The sequence below is a fragment of the Otolemur garnettii genome, unplaced genomic scaffold (genome assembly GCF_000181295.1).
Source record: "Otolemur garnettii isolate 467f Iridium unplaced genomic scaffold, OtoGar3 scaffold00003, whole genome shotgun sequence".
NCBI lineage: Eukaryota > Metazoa > Chordata > Mammalia > Primates > Galagidae > Otolemur > Otolemur garnettii.
In genome coordinates, this window is record NW_003852398.1 from 8,467,999 (window position 1) to 8,476,536 (window position 8,538).

Below are 8,538 nucleotides of genomic sequence, written 5' to 3' on the forward strand. Positions count from 1 at the left end.
TGGCGCGCCCTGGGCGCCCGGGGGCCTGGGGGCGGCCGTCGCGGGTTACCCGCGGCTCGGGGTGGTTGTCAGGGTCACTGGTGGGGCTGAGCGGCAGTCAGGGGTCGCGATGGTTCTTGGTGGCGTCTTCGCAGGGGACCAAGGTTGGTGCAGTGGTCGTCCGCGCAGTTGGCGGTGCCGGGCGCGGGAGGGACGGCTCTACCGCAGTCCCCGCATCCCTCGCCGTCCTCTGACGCAGCGACCGGCGTGATTGCATCACACCCGCTCAGGCGACCCCGCAGCCCCGGAAGCCCAGCTTTCCTGCCCGCGCAGACGCAGCCTGCTCCTCTGTAACCCTTTCTCCTCCTCGGTTCCCACTTTCTCAGGGAGTCTGGGCATGTCCCCTGGGCCACGAGGACAGGAGAATCTGCAACAGGCGAAGGCGAGGCAAGCATCAGCTTCATCCTCACTGGCACCTGTTTGCTGTGTGGTCTTAGGCAGCTTCCCTGACTGTCTCAGAATCTCGTCAGTGTTTGGGCAAGCTGCTTAACCAGTTCCATCATCCCGTCTGTAAACCACAATGTACCTCAAAGGTTTGTTTCAAAGAGCTGCACATACCCCGGGCACGGTGCATGCGAAGCTTTATAAGTATTGGGGTGTGTTTGTTTTGAGACAGAGTCTCTGTGGCCTAAGCCAGAGCACAGTAGTGTCATCTTAGCTCCCTGCAACCTCAAGCACCTGGATTCAAGCCAACCGTCTATCTACGCCTCCCGAGTTGCTGGGACTACAGGTGTGCACCACCCTGCCCAGCTAATTTTTCTATTTTTAGTAGAGACAGTATATTTTTAGTAGAGATGGGTCTCATTCTTGCTCAGGCTGATCTCAAACTCCTGAGCTCAAACGATCCTCCTGTCTCAGCCTCCCATAGTGCCAGGGTAACAGGTGTAAATCACCGTGCTGACTAGCAGTAGCTTTTTTGTTTGGATTTCTACGTATTTCTTTCGGTCAATCTTGTTAAAGAGGTGTATTTTACATACAATGATATGTACCCATTTTTTTCTTGGTTTCTTTTAAATATATGTATGCCTGTTACAGCTTTTGCCATCAGAGAGTGGCACTCATCCTCTTTAAAAAGTTTGTTGAAGGGCAGTGCCTGTGGCTCAAAGAAGTAGGGCACCAGCTCACATACTGGAGGTGGCGGGTTCAAACCCGGCCCCAGCCAAAAACTGCAAAAAAAAAGTTTGTTGAAGATGCAAACTGATGGAGATATTCTAAGGCACTTACAGAACATATTTATACTTTGAACTAGCTATTCCACTTTGAAAACTTTATTCTAAAGAAATGATCCTTGGAAAAGTGATGATGATTAGAACTGAGGGTGATGATGTTAGTAGTGGTGGTGGAGCGAGAAGGGGACTAATCCAAGGAATATTTTGAAGATACACAAATATGAAGGCAGTAGATGATCTAATACAAGGTAGGGTGGGAAAGAAGGGAGTGGGGAGGGGGTAGAGGGAGGGGAATGGAGGGTCATGGTGTATGGCACACCTCTTGGGGCATGGAACACAATTATAAGAGAGACTTTATCTAACACATGCAATCAGTGTAACCTAATTCTTTGTACCCTCATTAAATCCCAAACAATAAAAAAGAAAGAAAAAGGGAATCAGAAAGAGGAAAATTGAAAGCCAGGCATTGCCAAGGCATCGCAAACCCCCTGATGTGTGAGCTGCATGAAAACTTCAGCTCTGGGTGCTCTGTACTTGGCCCTGCACTACTACACCAACTGTACTGAATCCCAGAACCTGTTCTGGGAATGCTGCTCAGCAAGGAAGGAAGTCTTGATTCTTCCATGTGAATGGGGATACACGAGCCGGTCCCCTAAAGTCCTCTCACACACTTTAGCAGGAGCCCAAATGTTGTATTTATTCTTCATTTCTAGTCTACTAGAAAGATCAATTCTACTCTTTGATCTGCAGCATCTTCTTGACATAAGAAAAAGAAAAACAAACACATCATTGGGCAGAACCAAGGACAGCAACAAAAGTGCCCTGCGGAGGCGTAAGCATGAGGTCAGCACCAGGGACAGCGACACCAATTGCGGCCATTTTGGCTACTGCAGAGGTGTTAGGGGTTCAACCAAAACAATGTAGGCAGTGTAAGCATCGGGCCAAGCTATTAGTGGAACTATGTGTCTGATCCAGAGACAGACAAAGCGTCCCTGAGGATCTGAACATGTATGTGTTAGATATATGTGCGGGAGTACTAAGCACACCAGATGTACACACGGTAAAGCTCTCATTCCACTCTGGACACAACTCTTATTGTCTCACATGCATGGACAGCAGTGCCAAGCCTGGTTTTCTCCTCCTTAATGGGGGTCAGAAGTTGATGTGAACAAGGGGCCACAGAGTGAAATGGTTCTCAAGGTGAGTAGTTCACGTAAAATCCTCCCCTTAGCAGTTTACCCTCTAACTCCAAGATGATGAGCTATAGTTGGTGTCGTAATTTGAGTTTCCAAAAAAATCAGACCCTGTGAAGAGTTAATTTTGTATTGAATGGACCATGAGGTGCACAGATATTTGGCCAGATATTATTCTAGGTGTTGCTATGAGGGTGTTTGGGGTGAGATTAACATTTAAAGTGGTAGACTGAGTAAAGCCACTTGCCCTCCAGGGTGTAGGTGGACCTTGTCTAATTGGCTGAAGGCCTGAATAAAACCAAAGACTGACTGTCCCCAAGGAACAGCGACTTCTCCTACCCAACGGCCTTTGAACTGGCACAGCATCTCTTCCTGCCTGAGAATCTTTGAACTGAAGACATTGCCTGTGCCAATTTTGGACTTTGCAAGCCTCCATAACCACATGAACACACACACACACACACACATATATATAGTTTCTCTGGAAACTATATATATAAACTAAATAGTATATATATATGAACATGTATACACATGTATATGTAGTTTCTCTGGAGAACCTTGAATGATAGAGGCCCTGCCTGAGACAAGTACTTGAATTCAGGTTATTTGTGAGGTGATTTCAGAAAGCACATTAGGGGGTGTGGGAATGAGACAGAGAAAGGGTGTGTTAATGAACAGATCACCACAGTGCACAATGTGGGCTCAGCTGCTCTGGGTACCCACTGAGAAACTGTGTGGAACCCATTTCAGAATTATTCCACTGCAGGCTGGGAGGCTGGCACATGGATCAACTGATTTTGAGGGTTTCTTTCTTTCTTTCTTTTCTTTTCTTTTCTTTTTTTTTTTTTGAGACAGAGTCTCACTAAGTTGCTCTCTGTGGAGTGCCTTGGCATCACAGGTCACAGCAACCTCAAACTCCTGGGCTTAAGCGATTGTCTTGCCTCAGCCTCCCAAGTAGCTGGGACTTACAGGCACCCGCCACAACACTTGGCTATTTTTTGTTGCAGTTGTCATTGTTGCTTAGCTGGCCCAGGCCAGATTCAAACCCACCACCCTCAGTGTATGCAGCAGGTGCTGTAACCACTATGCTATGGGCGCTGAGCCTCATTTTGAGTTTTTATAACAAGAATACCTACGACTGGGAAATTTATAAAGAAAAGAGGTAATTTACTTATGGCTCTGTAGGCTGGGATGTTCAAGGGTTTGACCTTGACTTCTGGCAACGGCCATAGGCTGCATCATAACATAATGGACAATTCCAAAGGAGAAGCCAACGTGTGGGAAGAGAGAAAACCCAAGATGTGTCCTGGCTTTATAGCAAGCCACTCTCTCTGCAAGAACTAATTCAGCCTCACCAGAGGGAGAACTTGCTTACTACCCCAAGAATGGTACCAAGCCCCCCACAAAGACAGAGTCCTCATGACTCACATACGTCCCTTTAGGCTCCACCTCCCCAAACACTGGGGAACAAAAACCAGCATCAGTTTTGGTGGGCACAAACTCAGACCATAGCATCAACACCCTCTCTTCCGCTCTCACTGGGAGTTGTTTCTGGAGGCTTTAACCCCCCTGCCCTTCAAGTTGCTCCTGTGTGGTTCGGCAAGCTGCCATGATGGTGTGGTGAGCCCTAAGGCAGAGAAGCAGGCACCTGAGAGACGAAGCCATCCCCGCGGTGCCACAGCTGCAGGTGAACTCAGAGGTGGGCCTAGGGAGCGTGGGGTGAGGCATCAACAGTCCTTCCTCACTTGGCCAGCACGTCTCGTATACTATCAGAATGTGCTTGACAGTGGAGGGCAGAGGCTGGTGGATTGCCTGAACTCAGGAGTTTGAGCAAGGGTGAGACCCTGTGTCTAAAAATAGCCTAGTGTTGTGGTGGGCACCTAGAGTCCCAGCTACTTGGGAGGCTGAGGCAAGAGGATCACTTGAGCCCAAGACTTTGAGGTTGCTGTGAGCTATGATACCACAGCACTCTACCAAAGGCGACAAAGCAAGACTCTGTCTGAAAAAAATAAAAAAAGGATGTATTTGAGCTCATGAAGTATATTATATCAGGAAAGAAAGCCATATCATAAAAGTACTAATATTAACTACTACTAACTCAGTATTCAACTTACCCTACAAAACTTTATCTGTAGCACTATTATTTTCTACTCTGGTATGAAGTGTCATGGAGGCCCACAGTTACATTTAATTAGTTTCTAACTTTTGTTCAGGCTTCTAAAGCTCAGTCCCTACAATGAAGTCTCTCCACTCTGCCTCTAGGCTGTTGGAGGAGACCAAATCCAACATCAAGGGATCTGTCAAACTTTTATCTCAAACTATTTCCAGACAAAAGCCTTAGAGGGCATGCCTACTGACACATTCTGACCTTTGTCTTACAGCTTTCTGTTACATTGTCATTAACTCTCCCTTAACATAATAGAAGTGTCTCCCAAGGCCCCTGTTCATAGTCTCTGAAATGGACTGAAGTGCCCTTTCCAGAATACTTGCTATTCATTTCAAAACTGATGCTCAGAGATCTGCATTCTCATGTAACCAAGTTGGGAAGGGTATCTAGGGATTACAGATGACATTTTCATGAATTTAAATTTGTTCTTTGAAAGGGATTACTGTAGTAACGGGATTGGGCCACATTGCTAGATTCTAGTAGTGACAGTCTCTCATGTCTACCCATCACTGCCCCCAGCTATTCATCAATTTCATCACATTATTATTTCCACTTTCCATCATCTGCTAAAGATATGCCAGCCTGGGGCGGTACCTGTGGCCATATGCAGGAGGTGGCGGGTTCAAACCCAGCCCCAGCCCAAAACTGCAAAAAAGAAAAGAAAAGAAAAAAAGATATGCCAGCCCAGCTCCATACCTGTGGCTCAAGTGGCTAAGGTGCCAGCCACATACACCTAAGGTGGCGGGTTCAAATCCAGCCAAGGCCCACCAAACAACAATGACGGCTGCAACCAAAAAATCACAAGGAATTGAGGCAGGCACCTGTGGTCCCAGCTACTTGGGAGGCTGAGGCAGGAGACTCACTTGAGCCCAGGAGTTGGAGGTTACTGTAATCTGTGATGCCACAGCACTCTACCCAGGGGTACAGCTTGAGGCTCTGTCTCAAAAAAAAAAAAAAAAGATATAACAGCCCAAGGTGGTTTGCTCAGGCCTCCTTCCACTGCCTCTTTGCTGGTGACAGCCTTGGGACTGTTTAAACCAAGTTTACAATTTTGCTTCTGGCCAGAAGGATCCTTTACCACACTAGTGTTTGACGCCCACAAAGAAGTTTTCTATCTCCAGACTAGGATTCTGAGTACCCTCTGGCACAGCCATTTGTTACAGGCTCTCTGTTTGAGATGCTACAGCCTAGGGGAATCCAATAGCCACAAGACTTTCAGTCCAGTTAAGCAAATTGCACCTATTCTGGGAATGTCCACAGAATGCTACCAGCACAGGAACTCATGCCAGGTTGGCACCATCAGCGAACTGAGGTGTCAAAAAGAGTCTTCCAGGGGCTGGGTGTGGTGGCTCATGCCATAATCCTAGCATTTGGGAGGCCAAGGCAGGTGGATTTCCTGAGCTCACATGTTCAAGACCAGCCTGAGCCAGAGTGAGACCTCATCTCAAAAAATGGCCGGGCATTGTGGCAGGCACCTATAGTCCAAACTACTCGAGAGGCTGAGACAAGAGAATCACTTATGACCAAGAGTTTGAGGTTGCTGTGAGCTGTGACATCATGGCACTCTACTGAGGGCAACACAATAACACTCAATCTCCAAAAAAAATGCATATATATATATATATATAAATTATTTAAAAAATATTTTTCTATTAAAGTTTTCATCTGGGACTGCTGGTAACACTGAAATCTGTCTTGTTCCCAAAGGTTTCTACCAGTAGACACCATCTCCTAAGCTATTTCCTAATGGGAGGGGTTGGCATTGTGATCTATACATTTCCATCTGACGACCAACAGAAACAACTATAGTCATTTATACTTTTTTTTTTTTTTGTAGAGACAGAGTCTCACTTTGTTGCCCTTGGTAGAGTGCTATGGCATCACAAAGCTCACAGCAACCTCCAACTCCTGGGCTTAGGCGATTCTCCTGCCTCAGCCTCCTGAGTAGCTGGGACTACAGGTGCCTGCCACAACGCCTGGCTATTTTTTGGTTGCAGTTCTGTAAGGGCCGAGTTTGAATCCACTACCCTTGGTATATGGGGCCAGCACCCTACTCACTGAGCCACAGGCGCCGCCCAGTCATTTGTACTTTTGTTTGCAATTAACTTGTTATTCCATAAGGTACACTCCATAGTGATGAGGCTGAGCAGAACACACAGGGTATATCACTGCTACTCCTTGATTTAAAAAGATGCATGGAAGGCAAACATGGATGGCAGTGATGGCACTAAGGATATGGGCAGTGGCCCTGCTGAGCCCCCCTCCAGCTGCAGCTCTTACCATCAGACATGCATCCAAGAAGACAGGGGGCAGGTTCAAAAACCTCAGGGCAAAGTCACCATGCAGATGCTTTGGCTTCAAGAAAATAGAAGGTTACTATGTTCATGCTGGAAACATCCATGGGCCTTGGGACTCAGCACCAATTCCGCTGGCACCCGGGTGCCCCTGTGGGGCTGGAGAGGAGGCAGTGAGTGTACACCCTGAAAGAGGGGATAGTCCACTATACGAGGGAAGTCTACATGCCCAATCCTAGAGACTCAGAGGCTGTGGACCTGGTCTCCAGGCTGCCCAAGGGCACTGTGCTCTACGAGACTTTTGTCCACATAGTCCCTGCCAACTCTGAGGGCACCTTCAAACTGGTGGCTATGCTTTGAGGCCGTTGGACAGAGACTGGAGCCCAGGTGACAGAAGAAGTCAAGGACTGAGATGGTGATAAGGCCTCCCAAGGAGGAGCTTGGTGGATGCATCTCAGAAAGAGACTACGGAATGACTGCTGAGAAACCCTTGGGTGACCCGACTTGGGGCCAAAAATAAAGTTACCCAGAGTCACAAACCTGTGCTAGTTGGGTACAAACATGAAAAACAAAAAATGAAAAGAAAAAATAAAAGGCTGCATGAGGGACTTTGATCTATTTTCCAGCAAATTGCTCAAATAGCCATGTTAAGTAAAACCAGCCAAATGGCAGTGTAACCCCCTCCCCCCATTCTCTCTCTCTCTCTCTCTCTGAAAGAATCTCACTCTGTTCTGGGTAGAGTGCCCAGGCATCATCAAAGCTCACAGCAGCCTCAGTCTCTTGGGCTCAGGTGATCTTCCTGCCTCAGCCTTTCAAGTAACTGCTCAAGATGGGCTGAGCTATGATGCAGTAACATACAACTCCCAAATCTCAATGGATATATACAACTATGTTTATTTCTTGTTTACATTTCATGTCCATTGAAGGTCAATTGGGAGGTTGCCCCACATAGCCACTGAAGAATTCAGGTACCAAAATCTTGTGTCTGCAGCATGAGAAAAAAGAGGGCTTCCATTGCTACTGCTGGGGACGCCAGTGCATGGAGAACTCACCTCCTTTTGGCATGTTTTGCCAAGGCTTTGACACAACCATTTCTACTCACAACCCATTGGCCAGAGCCAGTCCCATGCCCTACCTAGCAAAAAGGCAGCTAAGACATGTGGGTGGGATAATCAGTGAACAGTACATGCTTTTGCCATGTCTATTGCATAACGCCAGGCTGGCATACCTTGATGAGATTGCACTGACTAGTAACATCAAACTGTTGGCCAGTATGGAAATGCAGAGTAAGCCAAACAGAGCAAAAAACACCTTTTTGTTTTTGTTTGTTTTTGTTTTTGTTTTATAACCTCAGATGACCCCATATAATCTCATGAACCTCAGTGAAATTTTGGCCTAACATAGTGACTCATGCCTATAATCTTAGCACTCAGGGAAGCCAAGGCAGGTGAACTGCTTGAGCTCAGGAGTTTCAGACCAGCGTGAGCAAAATGACTAAAAACTAGAAAAACAGAAAAACTAGTTGAATGTGCTGGTGCACACCTGTAGACCCAGCTATTTCGGAGGCACAGGCAAAAGGATCCCTTGAATCCAAGAGTTTAAGGTTGCTGTGAACGATGATGAAGCCTTGGCACTCTACCCGGGGTGACAGAGTGACACTGTCTAAAAACAAA